Source organism: Macaca nemestrina, chromosome 2 (genome assembly GCF_043159975.1).
Source record: "Macaca nemestrina isolate mMacNem1 chromosome 2, mMacNem.hap1, whole genome shotgun sequence".
Lineage (NCBI taxonomy): Eukaryota > Metazoa > Chordata > Mammalia > Primates > Cercopithecidae > Macaca > Macaca nemestrina.
In genome coordinates this window covers 114,340,387-114,367,001 of record NC_092126.1, presented here as the reverse complement: position 1 = coordinate 114,367,001, position 26,615 = coordinate 114,340,387, and the positions used below count along the sequence as shown (strand labels likewise).

Sequence of the window (26,615 nt, the reverse complement as noted above, 5' to 3'; positions counted from 1 at the left end):
CACTTGAACCCGGGAGGCGGAGATTGTAGTGAGCCAAGATCGTGCCATTGCACTCCAGTCTGGCGACAGAGCGAGACTCCGTCTCAAAAAAAAAAAAAAAAAAAAAAAAAAAGTCTCCCAGTAAAGAAAAGCCTGGGACCCAACGGCTTCAGTGCTGAATTCTACCAAACATTTAAAGAAGAACTAATACCAATCCTCTTTAAAATATTACAAAAAATAGAGGAAGAGGGGATACTTCCAAACCATTCTATGAGGCCATTATTACCCTAATATCAAAATCAAACAATGACACATAAAAAAGGAAAACTACAGGCCAGTATCTCTGGTGAACACTGATGCAAACATCCTCAACAAAATACTAGCAAAACGAATTCAACAGTATATTAAAGAGATCATTCATCATGATCAAGTAAGATTCATCCCTGGGACAGAAGGATGGCTCTACATACACAAATCAATGTGATACATCATTACCAACAAAAGACAAAAACCATATGATCATTTCAATTGATTATGAAAAAGCATCTGATAAAGTTCAAAATCCCTTCATGAAAAAAAAAAAAAACCTCAAAAAAAAACAGTAAGTAACTAGAAACACACCTCAACATAATAAAGGCCATATATGACAGACCCACAGCTAGTATAATACTGACTGCGGAAAAGCTGAAAGCCTTTCTTTCCTCTAAGATCTGGAACACTATAAGGATGCCCGCTTTCCATGTTTCTCAACATAGTACTGGAAGTCCTAGGTACAGCAATCAGACAACAGAAAGAAATACAGGGCATCCAATTTGGAAAGAAAAAAGTCAAGTTATCCTTGCAGATGATATAATCCTATATTTAGAAAAACCTAAAGACTACACACACACACACACACACACACACACAAATTCAGTAAAGTCACAGGATACAAAATGAACATACAAATGTCAGTAGCATTCCTATACGCCAATAGTGAACAATTTAAAAAAGAAATTCAAAAAGTAATTTTCTTTACAATAACCACACATAAAATTAAATCTATGAGGTAACCAAAGAAGTAAAAGATTTCTATCATAAAAACTATAAAACAAGGACTAAAGAAATTGAAGGGATGCCAAAAAATAAAAAACATTCCATGTTCATGGATTGCATGAATCAATGCTGTTAAAGTGTCTATAGTTCCCAAAGAAATCTACAGATTCAATGCAATCCCTACTAAAATACCAATGACATTATTCACAGAAACAGAAAAAAAAATCCTAAAATATATTTGGAACCACAAAAGAAACAGAATAGCCACAGCTACCCTAAGAAAAAGAACAAGTCTGGTGGAATCACATTACCTGACTTCAAATTATACTAGAGAGCTATAGTAACCAAAAGAGCATGGTATTGGCATAAATAGTGGCATAAATATAGACATACACACCAAAGGAACACAATAGAGAACCCAGAAACAAACGTACACATCTACAGTGAATTCATTTTCAATAAAGGTGCCCAGAACATACACTGAGGAAAAGACATTCTCTTTAACAAATGGTGCTGGGGAACCTGAGTATCCACCTACAGAATGAAACTAGACCCCATCACTCACCATATAAAAATATCTAATCAAAATGGGTGAAAGATTTGAATATACCCTCAAACTACAAAACTACTAGAAGAAAATCTTGGGGAAACTCTCTAGGTCATTGGTCGGTCAAAGCTTTGTCTAAAAAAAAAAAAAAAAAAAAAAAGAGTTTCGCTTTGTCACCAGGCTGGAGTGTAGTGCCACGATCTGGGCTCACTGTAACCCCTGACTCCCTGCTTCAAGGGATTCTTCTGCCTCAGCCTCCCGAGTAGCTGGGATTACAGGCACATGCCACCATGCCCAGCTAATTTTTGTATTTTTAGTAGAGACGGGGTTTCACCATGTTGGCCAGGATGGGCTCGATCTCCTGACCTCGTGATCTGCCCACCTTAGCCTCCCAAAGTGCTGGGATTACAGGCATAAGCCACTGTGCCCAACCCCGCCAAAAAATTCTTAATACCCCAAAAGAACAGGCAACAAAAGAAAAAATGGACAAACGGGATCACATCAAGTTACAAAGCTTCTTCACAGCAAAGGAAACAATCAACAAAATGAACAACCCACAGAATAAGAGAAAATATTAATGACCAGAATATATAAGGAACTCAAACAACTCTACAGGAAAAAAATCAAATAATCTGATCAAAAAACGGGCAAAAGATCTGAACAGACATTTCTCAAAAGAAAATATACCAACTGTAAAACAGGTATATGAAAAGGTACTCAACATCACTGATCACCAAAGAAATACAAATCAAAACTACAATGAAATATCATCTCACCCGAATTAAAATGGCTTATATCCAAAAGACAAACAATAACAAATGCTGGTGAGGATGTGGAGAAAAGGGAAACCTTGTATGCTGTTGGTGGGAATGTCAATTAGTACAACCACTATGGAGAACAGTTTGGAGGTTCCTCCAACAACTAAAATTAGAGCTACTATATGATCCAGCAATCCCACTGCTGGTTATATAGCCAAAAGAAAGGAAATCAGTATATCGAAGAGATATATGTGCTCCCATGTTTGTTGCAGCACTGTTAACAACAGCCAAGATTTGGAAGCAATCTAAGCATCTATCAACAGACAAATGGATAAAGAAAATGTGGTACACATATACAATTGAGTACTATTCAGTCATAAAGAAGAATAAGATCCTGTTATTTGCAACAACATGGATGAAACTGGAGATCATTACGTTAAGTGAAATAAACCAGGCACAGAAAGACAAACATCACATGTTGTCACTTATTTCTGGGATCTAAAAACCAAAACAACAGAACTCATGGAGATAGAGAGTAGAATGGCTGCCAGAGGGTGGGAAGGGTCATAGAGAAACAGAGGGTGAGGTGGAGATGGTTAATGTGTACAAAAAAATAGGGAGAATGTATAAGACCTAAAATTTGAAAGCACAACATGGTGTCTACAATCAATAATAACTGGATTGTACATTTAAAAATAACTAAAATAGTACAATTAGACTGTTGGTAACACAAAAGATAAAAGCTTGAAGGGCTAGATACCCCATTCTCCATGATGTGATTGTTACACATTGCATGCCTGCATCAAAACATCTCATTTACCCCATAAATGTATAAATCTACTATGTACCCCCCAAAATAAAACATTAAAAATTAGAGAGAAAACCTCTGACACTCCTCACAGAAAGGGAAAAAAAATCTTAAAATGTATGTGGAACCACAAAAGACCCCAAACAGCTACTGCCGGGCAAAAAGAACAAGGCTGGAAGCATCATAATACCTGACTTCAAAATATACTACTACAAAGCGATAGTAACCAAAACAGCATGACTGGCATAAAAACACACACAGATCAATAGAACAGAATAGAGAACTCAGAAATAAGTCCACACACTTACAGCCAATTCATTTGCAAAAAAGGAACCAAGAATATACATTGGAGAAAGGAGTCCCTTTAATAAATGGTGCTGCGAAAACTGGATATCCCTACGCAAAAGAACGAAACTAGATCCCCATCTTCAACCATATACAAAAATCAACTCAAAATGGATTAAAAACTTAAATGTAAGACCTGGCACTATTAAACTACTAAAACAAAACAAAATTAGAAAAACACTACAGGACATTGGCTTGAGCAAAAATTGTTGGGGAAGACCTGAAAAATCACAGGCAACAAAAGCAAAAACAGACAAATGGGATTACATCAAACTAAAGTTCTTCAAAGCAAATAATCAATAAAGTGAAGAAAGAACCTACAGAATGAAAGGAAATAATCTGCAAATTATCCATCTGTCAAGGGATTAATAACCAGAATATACGAAGAACTCAATAGCAAAAAAAAAAAAAAAAAAATTCAATTTGAAAATGGACAAAATACCTGAATGGACATTTCTCAAAAGATGTATAAATGGCTACAGGTATATTAAACAATGCTGCTCAATACCACTAATAATCAGGAAAATGTAAATCAAAACTACAATGAGATACTCACCTTACCCTAGTTACAATAGCTATTACTAGAAAGACAAAAAAATAACAACTACTGGCAAGTAATGTAGAGAACAGGGAAAGCACATACACTGTTGGCAGGAATGTAAAGTGACATAGCCATTACAGAAAACAACACAGGGGTTTCTCAAAAAACTTAAAAAGGACTACCATATGATCCAGCAATCCCCTGCTTGGTACATATCCGAAGAAAAAGAAATGAGTGTGTAGAAGATAGAGCTGCATGCCTATGTTTATTGGAGCACTACTGGCAATAGCCAAGATGTGAAATCACCCTAAGTGTTCATCAACACAAGAAGGGATAAAGAAAATAAAGCACATATACAAAACTGAATGTTATTCAGTGATAAAAACAAATAAAATCCTGTCATTTGCAGCAACATAAATGGAACTGGTGATCATTAGGTTAAGTGAAACAACATAGTCACACAGTTTGTTTGTTCTCAAGATGCCTGACTAGGGATGTTGGGTGCCAGCTCTTCTCAGAAAGAAGATCAAAGTTACTGGTGAATGGACAAATCCCAAAAGAAAAACTGAGAAAAAGTAGCCAGGACTTGTCAGAGTAGCCATGGGAAGAACATGGGATTCAAAAAGGAAAGTATCAAGAGTCTAGCAAAGATCAACCGCTGGAAAACTGGAGTCTCATGGAAAGGATAGGTGGGAGTACTTCTGTGCTGCGCTCACCCCTGTAACATTCTATGAATCACCAAACTGCTGGAAAGTCCCTCTGCCCTTGTAACCCAGAGCTATGCTATTGGTGATTATTTGGGAACTTCTCAAGGACAAAGAACTGGGTAGTCAGCTCACACAGGCTACCTACATTCCCCTCAGACCTGAACTGAGACAGACCATGCCATAGAGGTTCCGCACTTGTCGTAGGCCACTACCATGCCCAGGGACTCTCTGCCCTTGAGTCACAGCACCACCAGATCCCCTGCAAACATACCCTACAAGCCACTCTGACTTTGACAAACACAGAGAACCACTGAGTCCCTGGGAAGCTGCAGGATGCCTGGAGATCTAACCCTCAGTGTAGGCCACCCATAAGGGAGGGGGAAGTGCAGCCCACCAAAGCCCTCGTTGGCACAAATAAAACACAGGAGTAGTGCCAATCACTGCAGGGGCCAGCACCAACACCCAGAAATGGCTGTGGAGAACGGGTCCTCTCCCACCCTAACTGCTCCCATTCATTGTTGCAGAAGCAGCAGCAGTTCTTCCCACTGGAGGAAGACACATGTGTACTTGCAGAAAGTGTTATTTGTGCTTTTCATGGTGGCTACACCCTTGCTGAATGTAAGCCCATGCCACTCGGGCCTACATGAAAGGAAGGGCCCAACTCCCCCTCCCTACACAAAATGGCAGTGTCCTGGCAATAAAGGACAGCCAATTCATGAAGTTGCCTGCTCTGGATTAGGGGAAGAGGCTCTGCCCAGAGCTCATTTGGTGGTAGCCATGAGAAGGGCTGCAGCCACATTGAAGCCAGGAATGAAAAGACAAAGTCTTTATGAAGTGAAGGTCATGAGCCCTACAACAAAGGCATGATAGGGAAGCATACTGCACTCCTACCGAATAATGACGAGGAGCTGATGCACTCCTGAGCCCCTCCCCTAAGAACTAAGCACACTCCAACAGGATCACTTCCTGCCACCCCCACCAGCAGGGCAGGTGCTTCCACTTATCATCAGCCAACCTAAGGGAAAACCAGCTCTTACTCTTAAGCACCACCTACTGGATTTCAGCCTGAACTGTACCACCAAATAAAAGACATGCTGCCCAAAGGGCTTGGTGCTTGATAAGTTAAGCTTCCTGAGTTCTCTGTATCCTCAGCCCTGAAGGATATATGTAAGCTAATTCATCCAATACATCACTACAACAAACAGTATCTGAGAAAGCTGCCACACAGAAGATACCCACAACCAGGGAACCCATACAGAGCCTTGGCCCCCTGAAAGCACCCAGGAACTAAGCCAAACGATTATGCACATCCAGACAAGCAACTGCTAAAAGAAATCATCGCCACCAAATCAATCACACAAGAAATGCTCAAAGGAGTTCTAAAGATGAAAAGGAAAGATACTTGCTACCATAAAAGCACACGTAAGTATAAAGCTCACATATCATATAAAGCAATTATACAATTGAGACGGCAAAGCAACTAGCTGACAATACCATCACATGGACAAAATCTTACATAGCAATATTAACCTTGAACATAAAATAAATGAAACAGCACATTTAAAAGACAGAGAGTGGCAATTTGCATTAAAAAAAAAAAAAGAACCAACCTTCTGCTGCCATCTCATATGTAATGACACTCAAAGGCTCAACATAAAGGGATAAAGATCGCACAAATGCAAAGCAAAAAAACAGAGACGGTGTTGCTCTTATTCTATGAGATAAAACAGACTTAAGACCAGCAACAAGAAAAAAAAGACAAAGAAGGCCATTATGCAACAACAAAGGGGTTCAATTCAAAAGAAGATTTAACTATCTCAAATATATACACACCCAATATCATACCACCCAGGATATAGAACATATACTACCAAAATTACAAAAAGAGACAGAGAGCCATACAGCAATGGTGGAGAACTTCAATACCCACAGACAGAACTAGACACATCACTGAGGCAGAGAAAAAAGAAACTGTGGACTTAAATTAAATTCTTCACCAAATGACCTAATAGACATCTACAGAATACTCCAGGCAACGACCACAGAATATACCTTTTTCTCATCTGCAGATGGAACACTCTCAAAAATTGACCATTGGGGAGTGGAAAAGATGGCTGACTAGAAGAAGCTAGTGTGTCTCTCACAGGAACAAAAGGCATGAGTAAATACAACACCTTAACTGAAACATCCAAGTACTCACACTGGGATTAATCAAGGAAACAACTTGACCCACAGAGAACAAAGAAAAGCAAGACAGGACAACGACCCACCTGGGAGCAACATGGAGCCAGGAGATCCTCCACCACCCAGCAAAGTGGTGAGTGAATAAGCAACCCTGGAAAACCATGCTTCTCCCACAGATGTTTGCGACCCTCAGATCAGGAGATCCCACTAAACCAGGACCTTCAGTCTTCAGTCTGAGCTACGCAGAGTCTCAGCAGAGCAGTCCCTCAGGCATGCATGGAGACCCTGGCGCCCTAGATACTTGGGCTTCCAGCAAAAGTAACCAGAGCTACAGCAAAGTGGAAGGTTAGGCTGCTGTATGTACCCCTAGGAAAGAGACTGAATCCAGAAAGCTCAGCAGCAATGGCCTGCAGGCCCCACTTCCATGGCACCTCAGAAGATACAACCCACTGGCTTGGAATTTCAGCCAGCTGCCAGTAGTGGCATTGAACCTCCCTAAGAAGGAGCTCCCGGGCAGGGGGAAGGCTGCCATCTTTGCTGTTTGGGTGACATGGCCATTCCAGACTTTGGGCTTTGGAGTCTCTGAAGCGAGCAGGGACTGAACAGGACCCCAAGCACAGCACATCTGCTCTACCAAAACATGGCCTGCTTTTTCAAGTAGGTCCTGACCCATTACTCCTCACCAAACAGGACCTCTCAACCATGGTCTCCAGCCACTTCCTACAAGTGGCTGTGGGCCAGCAGCCAGTTTGTATCTAGAATATACCCCAAGCATACAGTAGCAGCCCTTTGGAAAAATGGCCAGACTATTACATGAGTACCTGTTCCCATAACTCCTCACTGGGCAAGTCCTCCAGGCCTGAGCCTCGAGCCAGCCCCCACTAGAACTATCAAGCCAATACCAACTCAGCAACTCCCTGACCAGAGCCTCCAGGGGCAACTGAAAGCCTCTCTGGCACTGCTTCTGCAATGGAACTGCCCTTCCTACCCTCGGAATAGAGGAAGAAAAGACCCTAAGGGCCTTATCCACACCTCCAACAAGCTGCAGTCGACCCAAAAAGAGGAGGCCATTCTGTCTCCTGCAGGTCCCATACAACCCCCACGGCTCATCACCAGACAAGAAACCCCTGACTTGGGCCCACAAACCCTCCATCATGGACTGACTGCACTGAGCAAATTCTGACCTGCATCTCTCTGGGTTGGGGTCCCCAAGAGTCAACCAAACGACCCTTGGCCACAACCAGTACCAAGATCTCTTTCTCTGCTGCCTCTAAGCTGGGAAAGAAACATAAACACTCGGCACAGAGTTGCAGTGGGCAGTCAAGAAGTACAAAGTCATAAATTACAGCCAGCACTCAAGAAAGAGGGGAACCCACACTTTCACAGCATTGAGAGGGAACATGGCTGCAACTGTGAGGAAACACAGGAAAGCCACACAACCAAGCAAGAGTCTAAAACTGACCAATGAGCCTAAGTGTCACCTTCTGGATTATACCCCCAAGCTTCAACACCAAAAATACCTCACTAACATAACCCCCTCTGAAACGAGAGACAAGAAGTCAGCTTGATATAAAACCCCCGCACAAAGCCTCAGCTTAGTGAAAACATCCAGAAAAGTCTACTGACTGTACTCAATCTATGCTGTAGTTAAAGGAACATCCTCGTGCAGAAATGAGAAAATACCAATGCAAGAACTCTGGTAACTCAAATGGCCAGAGTATCATATGTCCTACAAAAAAATCACACCGGGCCGGGCGCAGTGGCTCACACCTGTAATTCCAACACTTTGGGAGGCCAAGTCAAGAGATTGAGACCATCCTGGCCAACATGGTGAAACCCAGTCTCTACTAAAAACACAAAAATTAGCTGGGCAAGGTGGCGTGTGCCTATAGTCCCAGCTACTTGGGAGGCTGAGGCAGGAGAATCACTTAAACCCGGGAGGCGGAGGATGCAGTGAGCCAAGATCAGGCCACTGGCACTCCAGCCTGGCGACAGAGTGAGATTCTGTCTCAAAAAAAAAAAAAACCACACCAGTTCTCCAACAAGAGTTCTGGACCAGGCTGAATTAGCTGGAATGACAGAAACAGAATTCAGAATATAAGTAGAAACAAAAATAATCGAGAGTCAGGAGGATGACAATATGAAACCCAAGGAAAGTAAGAACCACAATAAAGTAATAAAGGAGCTGAAGGACAAAATAGTCGATATAAAAGGAACCTAATGGGTCTGACAGAACTGAATAACCCACTACAAGAATTTCACAGTGTAATCACAAGTATTAACAGCAGAATAACCTAGCTAAGGAAAGAATGTCAGAACTTGAATACTGGTTCTCTGAAATAAGACAGAGAAAAATAAAGAAAAAAAGAATAAAAAGAAATGAACAAAACCTCTGAGAAGTATAAAATTATGTAAAAAGAGGCCAAATTTATGAATCATTGGCATCCCTGAAAGGGAGGGCGAGACAGCAAACAACCTGGAAAATATATTTCAGGATATTATCCATGAAAACTTCCCGAACCTTGCTAGAGAGACCAACAAGTCAAATTCAGGAAATACAGAGAACTCTTGCAAGATTCTACACAAGAAGATCATCCCCAAGACACATAACCATCAGATTTTCCAAGGTTGGAATGAAAGAAAGAATGTTAAAGGCAGATAAAGAGAAAGTGCAGGTCACCTACAAAGGGATCCCCATCAGGGCAACAGCAGACCTCTCAGCTGAAACTCTACAAGCCAGAAGAGACTGGGAGCCTATGCTAAACATTTTTTATTACTATTATATTATTATTACATTTTAAGTTCTAGGGTACATGTGCACAACGTGTAGGTTTGTTACATAGGTATACATGTGCCATGTTGGTTTGCTGCACCCATCAACTCATCATTTACATTAGGTATTTCTCCTAATGCTATCCCTCCCCCTACCCCCCATCCCACAACAGGCCCCCGGGTGTGATGTTCCCCACCCTGTGTCCAAGTGTTCTCATTGTTCAATTCCCATCTATGAGTGAGAACATGAGGTGTTTAGTTTTCTGTCCTAGTGACAGTTTGCTCAGAATGATGGTTTCCAGCTACATTCATGTCCCTGCAAAGGACATGAACTCATCCTTTTTTATGACCACATAGTATTCCATGGTATATATGTGCCACATTTTCTTAATCCAGTCTATCATTGATGGACATCTGGGTTGGTTCCAAGTTTTTGCTATTGTGAATACTGCCACAATAAACATACATGTGCATGTGTCTTTACAGTAACATAATTTATAATCCTTTGGGTGTACACCCAGTAACGGGATTATTGGGTCAAATGGTATTTCTAGTTCTAGATCCTTGAATAATCGCCACACTGTCTTCCACAATGGTTGAACTAGTTTACACTCCCACCAACAGTGTAAAAGTGTTCCTATTTCTCCACATCCTCTCCAGCATCTGTTGTTTCCTGACTTTTTTATGATCGCCATTCTAACTGGTGCGAGATGGTATCTCATTGTGGTTTTGATTTGCATTTCTCTGATGGCCAGTGATGATGAGCATTTTTTCATGTGTCTGTTGGCTGCATAAATGTCTTCTTTCGAGAAGTGTCTGTTCATATACTTTGCCCACTTTTTGATGGGGTTGTTTTTTTCTTGTAAATTTGTTTAAGTTATTTGTAGATTCTGGATATTAGCCCGTTGTCAGATGGGTAGATTGCAAAATGTTCTCCCATTCTGTAGCTTGCCTGTTCACTCTGACGGTAGTTTCTTTTACTGTGCAGAAGATCTTTAGTTTCTGTGCACAAACTAGAGGAAATAAATAAGTCCTGAAAAGAATCTCCCAAGATTGAATCAGGAAGAAGCTGAAGTCCTGAACAGACCAGTATCAAGTTTAAAAATTGAATCAGTAATAAAAAACCTACCAAGCAAAAAAAGCCCTGGACCAGGCAGATTCACAGCCGAATTCTACCAGACGTACAAAGAAGAGCTGCCACCAGTCTTACTAAAACTATTCCAAAATATCGAGGAGGAGGCACTCCTCCCTAACTCTTCTACTAAACCATTATCATCCTAGAACAAAAAGCTGGCAAGGACACAACAAAAATAGAAAACTATAGGCCAATATCCCTGATAAACATAGATGGAAAAATCTTCAACAAAATACTAGTAAACTGAATCCAGCAGTGCATCAAAAGATAATTCATCACTATCAAAAGGGTTTGATTCCTATGATGTAAGGATGATTAAACATATGCAAATCAATAAATGTGGTTTACCACATAAATTTTTTTTAGAAAACATATGATCATCTCAAATAGATGCAGAAAAATCATTCAATAAAATTCAACATCCCTCATGATAAAAACCCTCAACAATCTAGGCATCACAGGAACATACCTCAAAATAATAAGAGCCATAGATGACAAACCCACAGCCAACATCATAATAGGCAAAAGTTGAAAGCATGCCTCCTAAGAACTGGAACAAGGTAAGAATGTCCCCCGACACCACTCTATTCAACATACTACTGGAATTTTTAGCTAAAGCAACCAGGTGAGAGAAAGAAAAAAAAGGCCATCACAGCAAAAGAAACTATCATCAGAATAAACAACCTACAGAATTTTTGTAATCTATCCATCTGAAAAAAGGTCTAATATTCAGAGTTCACATGGAAATTAAACAAATTTACAAGAAAAAAAAAACATTAAAAAGTAGGCAAACAACATGAACAAAAACTTCTCAAAAGAAGACATACATGTGGCCAACAAACATATGAAGAAAAAAAAAAAAAGCCCAACATCACTGCCAAAGCACAATGAGATACCATCTGATGCCAGTCAAAATGGCTATTATTAAAAAATCAAAAAACAACAGATGCTGGCAAGGTTGAGGAGAAAAGGTAACATTTTTACACTGTTAGTGGGAGTGTAAATCAGTTTAACCATTGTGGAAGACAGTGTGGTGATTCCTCAAAGACCCAGAGCAGAAATACTATTTGACCCAGCAATCCCATTACTGGGTATATACCCAAAGTAATATAAATCATTCTATTATAAAAATACAACCACACATGTTCGTTGCAGCACTATTCACAATAGCAAAGACATGGAATCAACCTAAATGCCCATTAGTGACAGACTGGATTTTTTAAAATGTGATACATACACACCGTGGAATACTATGCAGCCATAAAAAGGAATGAGATCACGTCCTTTGCAGGGACATGGATGGAGTTGAAAGCCATTATCTTCAGCAAATTAACACAGGAACAGAAAATCAAACACTGTATGTTCTCACTTAAAAGTGGGAGATGAATGATAAGGACACCTGGACACATAGGGGAAACAACACACACTGAGGCCTGTCGGCGGGAGGGCGGGTAAGGGGAGGGAGAGCATCAGAAGAATAGCTAATGGATGCTGGGCTTAATACGTAGGTAATGGAATGATCCGTGCAGCCAACCACCATGGCACATGTTTAGCTATGTAAAAAACCTCCACATCCTGCACATGTATCCCTGGACTTAAAAGTTGAAAGGAAAAAATAAATAAATAAAACAATAAAAGGTATCCAAAAAGGAAAAGAGGAAGTCAAATTACCTGTTCACTTATTACGTGACCCTATCCCTAAAAAATTCTAAAGATTCCTCCAGAAGTCTCCTAGTCCTGATAAATTACTTCAGTAAAGTTTCAGGATACAAAAATCAACGTACAAAAAACAATGTCACGTCTATACTCCAATAGCATTCAAGTTGAGAACCAAATCAAGAACTCAATCCCATTTACAACTGCCACAAAAATAAATAAAATAAAATAAAATAAAATACCTAGAAATACATTTAACCAAGAAGATGATGGATCTCTACAAGGAGAACTATAAAACACTAATGAAAGTAATCATAGATGACACAAACAAATGGAAAAACATTCAATGCTAATTCAAAGATCTGTATCATTAAAATGACCATGCCACCCAAAATAATCTACAGATTCAGCACAATTACTATCAAATTACCAGTATCATTTTACACAGAATTAGAAAAAATAATTGAAAAATTATTTTTAAAACCAAAAAAGCACCTGAATAGCCAAAGTAATCCAAAGCAAAAAGAACAAACCCAGAAGCATCACATTACCTGACTTCAAACCATACTACAAGGCTATAGTAATGAAACAGCATGGTAATGGTACAAAAACAGACACATACATTAATGAAACACAGAAAACCCAGAAATAAAGCCACATACCTACAATTAACTGATCTTTGACAAAGTTGAGAAAAGTAAACAACGGGGAGAGAACACCCTATTCAATAAATGGTGCTAGGAAAACTAGCTAGCCCTATGCAGAAGAATGATACTGAATAGATCTCTCTCATCATTTACAAAAGTTAATTCAACATGGACTAACAACTTAAATGTAAGACCTGAAACTACAGCAATCCTAGAAGAAAACATAGGAAAAGCCCAGCACAGTGACTCACATCTGTAATCTCAGCACACTGGGAGGCCAAAACAAAGAGGACTGTTTGAGGTTGGGAGCTCAAGACCAGCCTGGGCAACATAGTGAAATGAGGGGGAAAAAAAAAAAACAGCTGGGGTGATGCTGCTCATCTGTAGTTCAAGCAACTCTTTTGAAAGCTGAGGCAGAAGGATCACTTGAACCCAGGAGTTCAAGGCTTCAACGAGCTATGATCGCAATACTGTACTCCAGCCTGGATGACCAAAATAAAAATAAAAAATAAAAAAAAATAATAATAAAAGATGAAGGGAGGGGAGGGGAGAGAAGGGGAGGGGAGGGGAAGGGAGGGAAGTAAAAGAAACAACTTCGGCCGGGCGCAGTGACTCACGCCTGTAATCCCAGCACTTTGGGAGGCCGAAGCAGGTGGATCACAAGGTCAGGAGATCGAGACCATCCTGGCTAACACAGTGAAACCCCGTCTCTACTAAAAATACAAAAAATTAGCCGGGCGTGGTGGCGGGCGCCTGTAGTCCCAGCTACTCGGGAGGCTGAGGCAGGAGAATGGCGTGAACCTGGGAGGCGGAGCTTGCAGTGAGAGCAGAGATGGCGCCACTGCACACCAGCCTGGGTGACAGAGCGAGACTCCGTCTCAAAAAAAAAAAAGAAAAAAGAAACAACTTCTACACACTAGCCTAGGTGAATAATTATAACTAAGATTTCGAAAGCAAATATGAAAAAAAAAATAGACAAAGGGGTTTAATTAAACTAAATAGCTTCTACACAACAAAAGAAGCAATCAAGAGTCAACACACCATCTACAGAGTGGGAGAGAATATTTGCAAACTATGCATCTGACAAAGGACTACTATCTAGAATCTATAAGGAACTTATTAAATCAACAAGAAAATTACAAATATCCCCATTAAAAAGTGAGCAGAGGACATGAATAGACAAGTCTCAAAAGAAGACACAAAAGCAGCCAACATACATGAAAAAAATGCTCAATATCACTATTCATCAGGGAAAAGCAAATTAAAACCACAAAGAGATACCACCTCATACCAGTCAGAATGGCTATTATTAAAAAGTCAAATAATAACAGATGTTCTCAAGGATGCAGAGAAAGGGGAACACTTACAAACTTTTGATGGGAATGTAAATTAGTTCAGCCCCTGTGGAAAGCAATTTGGAGACTTCTCAAAAAAAAATAAAAATAGAACTACCATTCAACCCAGCAATCCCACTACTGGGTATCTACCTAAAGGAAAAGTAACTGTTTTATGGAAAAGGTAACTGCACACATATGTCTATCACAGAACTAATCACAATAGCAAAGTCATGGAATCAACCCAAGTGTCCATCAACAGTAGACTGGATAAAGAAAATGTGGTTATATATAAAACAGGAAATACCAGGCTGCCATAAAACAGAATGAAATCATGTTCTTTGCAGCAACATGGATGCAGCTGAGGCCATTATCTGAAATGAAATAACACAGAAACAGAAAAACAAATACCACAAGTTCTCACTTATAAGTAGGAGCTAATCAATGAGTACACGTAACATAAAGATGGAAAACAGTGGACACTGGGGACTCCAAGAAGTGGGAAGGAGGGAGAGAGGCAAAAATTGAAAAACTACCTCTTGGGTACTATGTTCATTATTTGGATGATGGGTTTGCTAGAAGTGCAAACCCCATCCCTCATTACACAATATACCCATGTAACAACCTGCACATGTATCCCTCTAAATCCATAATTTTAAAGAAAAAAACAGTCACAGGAAGAAAAATACCATATGTTCTTACTCTTATGTGGGAGTTAAATAAGTGGATCTCATGAAGAGAGAGAGTAGAATGATGGTTACCAGAAGCTGGAAGGGAAGGGGGAGAAGACAATGAAGAGAAATTGATTAATAGGTACTAAAATACAGTTAAAAGGAATAAGTTCTAGTGTGCGATAGTACAGTAGGGAAACTACAGTTCATAATTTATTATATATTTCAAAACAGCCAGAAGAGAAAAACTGTAATGTTTCCAACAGAAAGGAAATATGAATGTTTGAGATGATGGATATATCCCAATTACCCTGGTTTTGATCATTACACATTGTATGCAAGTACCAAAACATCACATGTATCCCATAAATATGTACAACTATATCAATTTTCAAAAAAGAAATAGTGTAAAGCCAGGAGACAATAAATTGATGTGTTTAAATTTTCACCTAGAATTGTATATCCAATAAAAATATCTTTTAAAAATAAAAGTGAATAAATCCTAAGTCAGTAAAATGAATAGGATAAGAGCAGATATATGTTAAATAACAGAAAAAAAATCAGAAAGTTAAAAGTTGATTTTTGAAAACATTGACAAATGCAACAAAAACCTAGTTAGACTTGATCAAGAAAAAGAAAGGACAAAAATTCCTAAAATCTGAAATAAATGAGGATTATCACTAAATACCTCACATGCATTAAAAAATAACAGTATGATTAACTAAAAGAAATTCAAAAATGTAAAGTGGACAGATTTCTTAAAATATAAACTGACCAAAACCAGATGAGAAGTTAGACAACCATAATAAAGACAAAACATAAGAAACCTTGATAATAAACAAAAAGTTTAAAATGACAAATTGGACTTCCTTCAAGTTAATATCTACTCCTCAAAACACAACATTAAGAAAACAAAAACACAGGCTACGTATATTGAAAGAAGGACTAGTATTTAGAATGAAGAATTCAGAAATTGGCAGATTGGAGGCTATTAGCATGCCTTAGCCATTTGGAAACAGCAAGATCATGCATAAAGATCAACTCTCTGAGCTTTAATTCAAGAAGGAAAATACAAATCCACCAGAATTGTGAAGAAACCTCAGATCCCAGGGAGGAAAATACTAGCAAACAACTCCTGTGACAGTGTCTAGCTGATAAAAGTGAGTGAAGCCCTAGTACGTGCAAGAGGCAGAGAATCTCCCTCTGTAACTTACCTTTCCACTGGGGATCTAAGCAAGTCAGGCCAAGGGAAAGTACTCTGCTTCTCCCAAGCACTGGAGTTAAACTGGGGAGAGACTTGGAGATACTGTGAGAAAAAGACACCAGGAAAAGATGCATACAGTTTTCCAGGCCGCGGCCCAAGAGCAGAATGTCATTTTTAATCCAGGTGTATACAAAGCCATTCTTTGGCAACCTGGCAGCATGACCATATAGGCATTTTAGTGTTGAACCAGAGATGGGAGTACCTGTTCTGAAGCAGGGTAGAGGCCTCCACAGCCAGAACTGTGGAAAGCACATTAACAGTAGGTGCTTGAAGTGTGATTTACCCTGTCACAAGCCTGTGGTGGGAGAATTGCTACAACTGCGGTTTCTCCAGGGCAATGAGACTGGCAGCCAGGGCCAGCTTGGTGACCTGGAACCAGTCTGCATGTGCCATTGCTGCTTCCCTGAGATCAAGATGCAGCAGGGTCCTCTCCATTCCACCCCCAGGCAGAAATTCAGGCATATGGGGCATCTGCTTGCCTAGACCAGCAGCCTGTGCCATCCCATCCTTTATGGTCATTGACCATGGTGCAGCAAGACCCTCTCCACTCCACGCCCAGGTAGATCTCCAGGCATTTGGAGTTCTAGTTCATCTGGATCAGCCGCCTGAGCTGCCCCACCCTTACTGCGCAGAGATCCCTGGTGCAGGGAAGCCCTCTCTGCTACACCCAAGCAGATCTCCAAGCATTCAGAGCACCTGCTTGCCTTGTTCGGCAGCCTAGTTGCCCCACCCCTCTTGTACATAAATCCTGGTGCAAAGGGGCCCTTCCCCACTACATGCCCAGGCAGATCTCCAGGCATCTAGAGTACCCAATCTCCTGAATTAGGAATTTAGGCCACCCTCAATCCCACCATTCATATGCAGAGAATTTGGGGGCAAGGAGGTTTCCCATCTCCACACCTAGGCACTCTCTGAGTGCTTGATGGCCACCTACTATATTCTCCCTCAGTGCTGGTGCTTGTGTCAGCACTAGAGGACCTACAGGCAGACCTGCATGGTCCACCCTGCCCATCATGGCCCCCACTTCCCTGGGGCTGAGCAGGGAGCTCAGACCACTGTATATTTCATGAATCAGTCCACTGCCTGAAGCAACAGAGACTTCTGCCAGTAAACAAGGACCAAGTACATATTCAGTCCCATTGGCCACAGGTGGCTTTTACCTATAAGTGCCATCTATTGGCTTGTAGGTTGAACTGCACAGCTGAATATAAAACCTGCCAAAGTGTGTGCATAGGGCTACAGAAGCAAAGCCAAAGTCCCTACCCAGCATTCTCTACTATTGCACATCCTAAGGAGAAGGAGAGAGAGAAAACAAATAAACAAAACAATATCATAGGGAAAGAAAGAAAAAGAAAAAATCCTATTCACACAAAAATAATTTTTAAAATTAGAAGTGCCAGTGTCTCCAGATGAGAAAGAACCAGGGCAAGAATTCTGGCACCATGAAAAATATGAATATAATGACACCATCAAATAATTGCACAACCTCTCCAACAATGGTTCCTAACCAAAATGGAGACTCAGAAATGACAGATAAAGAATTCAAAGCACGGACTGTAAGGAAGCTCAACAAGATCCAAAATGAGGTTTAAAATAAACACAAAGAAACTTTTTTTTTTTTTTGGAGACAGAGTCTCACTCTGTCGCCCAGGCTGGAGTGCAGTGACACAATCTTGGCTCACTGCAATCTCCACCTCCTGGATTCAAGCGATCCTCGTGCCTTAGCCTTCCTAGTGGCTGGGACTACAAGGGCGTGCCACCATGCCCGGATAATTTTTGTATTTTCAGTAGAGACGGGTTTCGCCATGTTGGCCAGCTGGTCTCAAACTCCTGAGCTCAGGTGATCCGCCTGCCTCGGCCTCCCAAAGTGCTGGGACTACACGCGTGAGCCACTGCGCCCAGCCGATACAAAGAATCTTCTAAAGCAATCCACACAATGACTGAAGAGATAAACATCTTAAAAGGAAATCAGTCAGAGTTTCTAGAATTCAAAACTCAAAGAATTTCAAAATACAATTGAAAGCTTTATTGGTAGACTGAACCAAGCAGAAGAAAGAATGTCAGAGCTTAAATATTAGTTTTTTAAAGATGAGGTTTCGCTATGTTGCCCAGGCTGGTCTCAAAGTCCTGTGCTCAAGTGATCCCACTACTTTGGACTCCCAAAGTGCTGAGATTACAGGCATGAGTCACCGTGCCCAGCTGAAAAGTATGCTTTTAATTGTATCCTTCTGGAATTTGTTTTTCTGCAAGTTGTGAGAAAGGCATCTAATTTTTACGTTTTCCAAAAGTGTATCTCATTTTCTCAATAGCATTTATTCTGATTTTGAATACTCTAGTCTTCATTGATATTTTTTATCAATTCCTGTGCCTGCTTAATTACTGTATCCCAGGCATGGTGGCATGTGCCTGTAGTTCCAGCTACTCAGGACATTGAGGTGGGAGATCACTAAGGCCTAGGAGGTCAAGGCTACAGTGAACTGTGATCATGCCACCGCACTCCAACCTGGGTGACAGAGAGAGACCCTGTCTCAAAATAATAAGTAAATAAATAAAGCAAATATATATATATATATATATATGAGATATATATACACACATGTTTCTTGGCCAGGCATGGTGGCTCCCACCTGTAATCCCAGCACTTTGGGAGGCTGAGGAAGGAAGACTGCTTGAGCCCAGGAATTCAAGACCAGCTCTAGCAATGTGGCAAGACTCTGTCTGTACAAAAAATTTTAAAATTAGCCAGGCATGATGGCATGTGCCTGTGGTCCCAGCTTCTCAGGAGCCTAAAGTAGAAGGGCCGCTTGAGCTTGAGAGGTCAAAGTTGCAGTGAACCATCACACCACTGTAGTTTAGCCTGGATGACAGAAAAAGACCCCGTCTCAAGAAAGAAAAAAAAAAAAGTTTTTTGAGCTTATCCAGACAAAAATAAAGAAAAAAGAACTTTTTAAATATGAACAAAGTCTTCAACAAATATGGGATTATGTAAAGCAACCAAATCTATCAATTACTGGCATTCCTGAGAAAGAAGGAGAAAAGGTAAACAAGCTGGAAAACACATTTGAGGAAATAATTAAAGAAAATTTCCCTAATCTTACTAGCGAGGAAGACATCTAGACACAAGAATTCCAGGGAACACCTGTGAGGTGCAATACAAAATGAAAATCACCAAGGCATATAGTCCACAAGACTGAACAAGGGCAGTGCTAAAGAAAAAATCTGGAAGGAAGCTAGAGAAAAACATCAGACCACATACAATGAAGAACCCCATCAAGATAACAGTGGACTTCTCAACAGAAAACTTACGAACAGGAGAGACTGGGGGCCTATTTTAGGCATTCTTAAAGAAAAGAAATTCCAACCAAGAATTTCATATCCTGTCAACTAAGCTTCATTAGCAAAGGGGAACCAAAATCTTTCCCAGACAAGCAATCACTAAGGAAATTTGTTACCACTAGTCCAGGCTTACAGGAGATCCTTAAGAGTTCTAAACATGGAAACAAAAAGAACGATACCTGCTGTCACACAACCACACTTAAGTACATAGCCTATAAAGCAACTACACATTAGAAACTAAAAAGCAGCCAGCTAACAACTTCACGATAGGATCAAAACATCACATATCAGTATAAATGTTGAATGTAAATAGTCTAAACACTCAATTAGGAAAGAGTAGCAAGTTGAACAACAACAACAAAAAGACCCATCTGTCTGCCATCTTCAGGAGATCCATCTCAGATGTGACAACACCCATAGGCTCAAGGTAAAGGGCTGAAGACAGATCTACTATGCAAATAAAAAAACAAAAAAGATCAGGGGTTACTATTCTTATATCAGATAAAACAGACTTTAAACCAACAACAATTTTAAAAAGGACAAAGAAGAGAATGATATAATGATGAAGAGTTGAATTCAACAAGACTTAACTATCCTAAATACATATGCACCCAATATTGGAACACACAGATTCCTAAAATAAGTACCTCTAGACCTATGAAAAGACTTAGACAACCTCAAAATAACCATCAGGCTTTTTTTTTTGGAAATGCAGTCTCGTTCTGTCACCCAGGCTGGAGTGCAGTGGCACAATCTCGGCTCACTGCAACCTCTGCCTCTGGGTTCAAGCAATTCTCCTGCCTCAGCCTCCTGAGTAATTAGGACTACAGGTATGCACTACCATGCCCAGTTGATTTTTGTGTTTTTACTAGAGATGGGGTTTTACCATGTTGGCCAGGCTAGTCTTGAACTCCTGGCCACAAATGATCTGCCCACCTCAGCCTCCCAGAGTGCTAGAATTATAGACATAAGCCACTGCACTCAGCCATAGTGGGGGATTTCAATATCCCACTGACAGCATTAGATCACTGAGACAGAAAACTAACAAAGAACATCTGGATTTAAATTCAACACTTGACTAGTCAGATCTAACAGACAGGTAGAGAACACTCCACCCATCAACCACAGGATATTCTCACATTCTTCTCATCTACAGAAGTCAATGGAATCAGAACATATTCCAAGATTGACCACACGCTCAACCATAAAGCAAGTTTCAATAAATTTAAAAAAATGGAAGTCATTTTTTTCTAGTTACCAACTATTCTCTTAGGTAACAATGGAATAAAACAGGAATCAATACCAAGAAGATTGCTCAAAACCACTAATTACATGGAAATTTAAAAACTTGCTCCTGAATGCCTGTTGGATAAACAACAAAATTAAGGCAGAAATCAAAAAATTATTTAAAATAAATGAGAACAGACACAACATACCAAAACCTCTGGGATGAAGCAAAAGCAGAGTTAATAGGCAAGTTTATAACGCTAAACACCTACCTCAAAAAGTTAGGAAAAAAATTAGCAATTACACCTGAAGGAACTAGAAAAACAAGAAGAAAGTAACCCCAAAGATAGCAGAAGAAAACAAATAACTACAGTCAGAGCAGAACTGAACAAAATGGAGACCCCAAAATCCACACAAAGAATCAACAAGACTGATGGACTGCCAGGTAGAATAAGAAAGAAAAAAAAGAAAAGATCCAAATATGTACAAACAGAAATGACAAAGGTGACATTATAGCCAATCCCACAGAAATACGATAGATCCTCAAACACCATTAGGAACATATGGAAGACATACAGGAAACTGGAAACTAGAAAATCTAGAGGAAATGGATAAATTCCTGGAAACACACAAGCTTCCAAGATTGAATGAGGAAGAAACTGAAACCCTGAACAGACCAATATCAAGTTCAAAAACTGAATCAGTAATAAAAAACCTACCAACCTAAGCAAGTCCTGGACCAGACAGATTCACAGCCAAATTCTATTAGATGTACAAAGAAGAGCTGCCACCAATCTTACTGAAATTATTTCAAAACATCAACGAAGAGGGACCCTTCCTTAACTCATTCTACTAAACTAATATCACCCTAGAACCAAATTCTTTCAAGGACACAACAAAAAGAGAAAACTATAGGCCAATATCCCTGAACACAGACCAAAATCCTCAACAAAATACTGGTAACCTGAATCCAACACCACATCAAAAGATAATTCATCACAGACTGTTGCCCCAACACCTTTTCCCCTTTGCTGATTTTTCTTTCTATTCTTTCACTGTAATAATTCATAGCTGTGAGTACCACTATATGCCATTATTCAGTACTCATGCTACTCCACAGTACCTGAAACCATTAATTGCCCCTGTTTTTAAAAAATGTTCTCCTTGGCCAACTATGACCTCCATTAGTCTTTTTTTGCCAGTTCCTCTTTCTCTGTCCTCCAAGTTAGCAGTCTTTGCAGTCTCATTTGCAGTGCTATTCTTTAATAGTAAAAGATGATGTGCAAAAGAATTATCATGTTCTTATGTGCTAGGCACTGCAATAAAGGCTTCATATCAACTCTTTGATTCCTCATTACAATTCCATGAGATAAGTAATAACATAATACCCATTTCAAATACAGACAAAATTAGACAACAGTATAAGGAATCTCCACAAATCCATCACTCAGCTTCAACAATTATTAACATTTTGCCAATCTTGACTCATCAATCTACACACATTTTACCCATTATAGTATTTTAGAGAAAATTTCAGAAATTATCCATAAATACTTCAATATTTACCTTAAATATTCAAGGAGGTTCAATCACTTGAATCTCTGCCTCCTGAGTTCAAGCGATTCTCTTGATGGTAAACACCTTCAATATTTACCTTTTGTTTTTCTGATAAACCCTATCTTCTAGTTATATTGTATGACAGTAATGAAGCTACATCCCTGTTGAATGACAGATTCCCTGTTGCCAAAGCATAAACTCCTTAGATTTCTTTGGCATATGACTCTAAATATATAGGTCCAATCTACCTTTCTTGCCTTACCATCCATCACTTTCTCCTGCACTATGCCTTACCCAGCTTAAAACATTTACTATTCCACGAACATGTCTTGCAACTTTTTTGTTGTGCAAAACATTCCATAAGGCCCTGTTCCTATCTCACAGAATACTACACATCCTGTTCACAATTATTGTATAAAAGCTGATCCTGAAATCACAAAATGGAAGTAAATATAAACTGCACTGAATTTCATTATTCCTCTTGAGCATATATTTTATAAAAAGCACAAAATTAAAATCAATATCTGTTGTCCTTTTTTCTCAATTTTATTTCTTATTCTTTAATTCTTCATGTATACTCAAGTTTTTTTGTTTGGTTTTTTTTGTTGTTGTTGTTTTTGTTTTTGTTTGTTTTTGAGACAGTCTTCCCTTGTTGTCCACGAGATCTCAGCTCACTGCAACCCCCACTTCCCGAGTTCAAGTGATTCTCCTGCCTCAGCCTCCCAAGTAGCTGGGATTACAGGAGTGCACCACCAAGCCAGGCTAATTTTTGTACTTTTAGTAGAGACAGCGTTTCTCCCTGTTGGCCAGGCTGATCTCGAACTCCTAGCCTCAAGTGATCCACCTGCCTGGGCCTCCCAAGGTGCTGGGATTATAGGCGAGAGCTACCGTGCCTGGTCAGAAAGTCAATATTTTGATGACTCTAACAAATACATATCATGGCATTTCAGCAGTGGAACAGAACACTATGTCTCAAAACCTTGCTTTGGTCTCTAAAATTATAAAACTAAAGTAAGTTCTACTGTAGAAGTGTATGCAGAAAAACAAAAACAAAGTCCTCAAAAAATGAAAAGACAATAAACTATCATTCTGAAAATCATCTAGCATAAAATTTAGTTATACTTCTTGCCTATCATGCTTCTCTTTAACTGTAAAATTTTAATATGTAGTCATAACAGAAAGGGTATTTTATAATCACCCCAGTTTTTCCTTCTAAATGTTTTACTATAAAATAATATAGGCAACAAAAAGATTAAGCTTTGCAAATTTTTAAAAACTTTTATAGGAAGAACTGTTTCATCATTTACTAATATATCTAAGTGCTGGCCAGGCACAGTGGCTCACGTCTGTAATCCCAGCACTTTGGGAAGCTGAGGCAGAAGCATCGATTGAGCTCCAGAGTTCGAGACCAGCCTGGGCACATACAGACACCCCGTCTCTACAAAAAGTGGGGAAAAAAAATTAGCTGGGTATGGTGCTATGCACCGGTAGTCCCAGCTACTCAGGAGGCTGAGGGAGGACGGTAGCCTGAGCCCAGGAGTTCAAGAATATAGTGAGCTATAATCATGCCATTGGACTCCAGCCTGGATGACAGAGAGACTCAATCTCATTCATTCACTCACAAATAAATAAATAAATAACTATATTCACTGTCTAGTTCAGATATTATTTTATTTGAGCTATTTTGTGTTTTACTTATTAGTATCATACATGACTAAAGACAAACTTTAATAAGTCATGTTTATTTTTTCCTTTAACCACTAATAGCTATGAAAAACCTATAGAAAATTTTACTTATTATGACTGAAATAAGATCATTTCTTAGCCTTTTGGTTAAGATCAAGTATAGTAGGACCACAACATTAGCACAAATAAAGAATATATAGAAATGCATTTATTTTTGTATTATTTTAATTATGTGGTATCCCTAAATGATTGTATTTTACAAACACTAAATAACTGGTTCCATAAAATATCACTGACACAGGATGAAATTCAGTTACTAATACTGTCTTTCCATATTTTTTTAAGTTTAAGAATACAAATACAAGCTATTAAGAGATATATAGATACATGTTGCTAATAAATGCTATAATAACCTAAGATTCTAGAATAGAGATATTACCAAAATATGCAATCTCTGAATACATTAGCCCCCAAAGTAATAAAATTAAAGGAGTCTGATCAGATAAAAAGAGCTCTAACATTCTTTGGAGTAGTGTGAGTTAGGTTCCTCATTTTGTTTAGCTTGCCAAAACACTGCTAAGAGTAATCACAAAATGGCCTCACCCACAGAGTCCAAAAACTAAGAAAGACAATTAAGAACTTAAGTATGAGGTTCCAAGTACTTTTCCTTAACTCTAAAATAAAACTCTAATTACTTGCTGGAGAAACCACGTGAAGCCACATGGAAACAGGGAAACCCTAAGACTACACAGAGACGCCTGGTTATCTTGGTGGTCTAGCTGAAGACAGTCTTCCAGCCAACCCTGCCAAGATGCCAGACATATGAGTAAACTATCTTGGACATTCCTACCAGAATGTCTTGGACACTGACCCCACAGCTGACTGTTGCCACAGGTAACCTCATACATCCCAGAATAACTAGCTACGCAGCTGACCCAGTCAAGCCACAAAAGCATGAGAGATAAAATGTTTATCAGTTTAATTCACTAAATTTTGGAGTACTTTGTTGCACAGGAAGATATAATCAAAACAGTTATGTTTAATATTTTAAGGGTATCATCATTCCTGTCTCAATAATGTTTTCAAGCCACAAACTTTGCATCAATCTGATACTTTAATCACAAACATACAATAATTTTAATAAGCAGAGTCTACACACTGATCCCCAAACACTAGTACTGGAAATAAGGTAGTGGGAGGTAGCCAAGATCACAAATACTACTAAAAATAAATCAATAGCATGCAATATCACAAATTACAAATATTCATTTATAAGATTCCTCATTTATTCCAGTTCTAACTTTTCAACAATTTTAAATCAAAATTTAAAAAATAAACCACAAGTAGAAACTATTCCCACAGAAGCATTCATGAATGTATTTCAAAATAGAAATATAAGAAAAATTACCTATAAGCAGTGCTTCTCAACCAGGGGTCATTTTGTCCCCAAGACAAATTCAGCAATGTCTGAAGTCCTCTTTTGCTGTCATACTAAGGGACAGAGGGTTGCTGGCATCTAGTAGGTAGAAGCCACATACTCTGCTAAACATCTCACATTGCACAAGACTGTCTCCCACAATAAAGAATTACCTGGCCCAAAATGTCAACAGTGCCAAGAAAGAGAAACCACAGCTAGGAGGCATTAAAATATAAAGATATTGTTTCCTTATAATCATTACCTTAAAATTAATCAAACTGAATGATTCTACTGGCAAAACTGATTATTAGAACTCTAAACAATTTTCTTTTTGAATGAAAACGTGATAATTTTGGTATTTTTCTATACAAAGAAAAGCATACTGCATCAAATATTAAGCTACAGAAACATACAAGAAAAACTGATAATATTAATTACATGAAAACATATGCAGAAAGAAGTGTTTGCAAATACATTACTGGGAAAGATTATTTCTAACTGCATTATAACTGCTAATTAAACTATATTTTGTTTCATCAATATTAATTGTAATAAATATAAAATCTAGTACATAAAATTAGTATTCTATACTAATACCTTGCTTAAATTCATATTTCAATAAATTATGATTAGAGAAATATCTAATTGGATTATTTGAAAATATTTTCCATTGTGCATTTTAAAAACAATTCATCTAATTATATGGTTCCACAGGACTAGGCCTGTGAATAAGTCAATTTACTTTTTGTCAAATACCTTAAGGAAAAAATATTTAAAAGCCTGACTAGGCTTTTCCAAGATAAGCTTTGGAGCTATGACCATATTTGCATTTCCTGTCCTTTTAGAAGAAACATTTTAATATGCTGAGACAGAGAAGAGTTTTCTGCAGTTTTGTAAAGGAAAGAATCATTGTGGCTATTGTAAAAGATTAAAAGATGAACCACTAAGAGTTGTTATACCAAACAAACGTACAAGGTATTTCCTTCCTACATTAGAAAAGGTAACAATA

General features: G+C 39.0%; 1 protein-coding gene across 11 annotated transcripts in view; it reads right to left on the bottom strand.

Annotated features, from left to right (window-relative positions):
• LOC105480503 (dedicator of cytokinesis 3) overlaps positions 1-26,615 on the bottom strand; it is a 647,888-nt gene that overhangs the window by 478,614 nt on the left and 142,659 nt on the right. The gene's annotated exons all lie outside the window — the stretch shown is intronic.